The following is a 1,762-nucleotide window of genomic DNA, read 5'->3' as shown; positions in this document are numbered from 1 at the left end:
ATGTCAACCAAGTGGGTCACATCAGCGACACATCAATGCTGACATCATCAACTGTAATGGAGAAAATGGATGCCATTAGGGGGATAGACTAAATTGGAGAAATTCTCAAAATCAAGGGACTAAATAGCTTCAATTTTGAGTAGGAGGACTAAATTGAACAAAATGGGATAGTACAGGGACTTTGAGTGGAAACAGATTTATGGGATGACACACTGAGTGCTAACAGAACTATAAAGTGACACATTGAGTTGTTGCAGTACTGTGGAGTGACATGCCATGGCCTAATTGTTAAATGTCGATGACATTTTGTGGTGACCTGCTAAGTAATAGCAGATATATGGTGTGACACGCTGAGTGCTAACAGAACTATGGGTGACCTGCTGAGTTGTTACAACATTGTGGGGTGACACATGATGCCCCAATGATTAGATGTCAATGACATCTTGTGGTGACACGTAGAGTGCGAGCAGATTTATGGGTGACACATTGAGTGCTAGCAGAACTATGGGGTGACAAGCTAAGTTGTTGTAGTATTGTGGGGTGACATGCCATGCCTCAATTGTTAGATGTCGATGGCATCTTGTGGTGACACACTGAGTGGTAGTAGATTTATGACGTGACACACTTAATGCTAGCAAAGCTATGAGGTGACACACCATGCCCTAATGGGGTGACATGCCATGCTTACTTTCTATAGCAATGTTGGTAGTGCTGGACAATGCTGCAGCACTGAGAGCTTGGTGCTATAATGCTAGAGCTTCTGTAATGCTAGAGCTTCTATAAGCATATTCTAACCATGCTTGGATTGGAACGGGGCAATATGATAAACATGAAAGATATAGCCCTTCTTCTTAGCTTTCCATTGATATAAAAACCACATTGATTGGAGTTCTGTAGCTTGTTCGATGTCGTTTACGGCTTGTTATCACTCGTCATTAGTAAAAAACCCACAGGTTGAAGGTAAAACAACCAATTAATTTAATTTACATCAATTTCTAATCTTTATAGGCACTATGTCCGAATTGCAAATTTAATGTATTGGAAATGTATGAGTACAATTAAAATTAATAAAATTAATTGTGTACAAAAAAATCTACATTCAACTTCGGATGTGTTCATGGCGTAGGGGCTTAGGGTTCGCTCTTACAACTGTTCCTAAATATTTCCAAAGCGTATTGGCAATACATATTAGAAATCATATTCTGCTTAACTCTGATTGGTTGTGATTGCAAAATGTCATCGATGTACTCTATAGTGAACATACTGCAACTAACACTACCATTTTAACGATGCACTGATGCTGATGGCAAATGAATTTTCAACGGCATCAATGTCAAATCTCGTGTCTTCCGGCACGTTTTGTTGAAAAAATCATATTGGTGGCAGATGATTGGCATCAATGCCATAAGCAATGTCATCTGAGTTGTACGCACTCCGTTATCCTTAGCAACTGAAGTGTTGGGTGAGGGCTTATCATGCATCAAATACAAATAAGCATAGTAGAAATAAATTTAAGATTAAATTACGCCTCACCTTCCTAGGATCTTTTTCATGCCGAATTGAGTACAAAATTAAATTACAAATAAAATATAAATGTATGATCATATCAAATTTACCTTAATAACAAAGGTTGATAAATCCTTTGTTAAACCACAAATTTGCCTTATGAAGCTCAACCACCTCAGCCTGTTGTTGCAAATCAAAGCTGTCCAAGGAATCCTTGTGCAGCCTCTAACGGTGATCTACACTAATGAATTAGAAA

Source organism: Theobroma umbraticum, unplaced genomic scaffold, assembly GCF_002168275.2.
Source record: "Theobroma umbraticum cultivar Fairchild unplaced genomic scaffold, ASM216827v3 scaffold_106.0, whole genome shotgun sequence".
Taxonomy (NCBI): domain Eukaryota; kingdom Viridiplantae; phylum Streptophyta; class Magnoliopsida; order Malvales; family Malvaceae; genus Theobroma; species Theobroma umbraticum.
Note: the sequence above shows the minus strand (reverse complement) of the source record.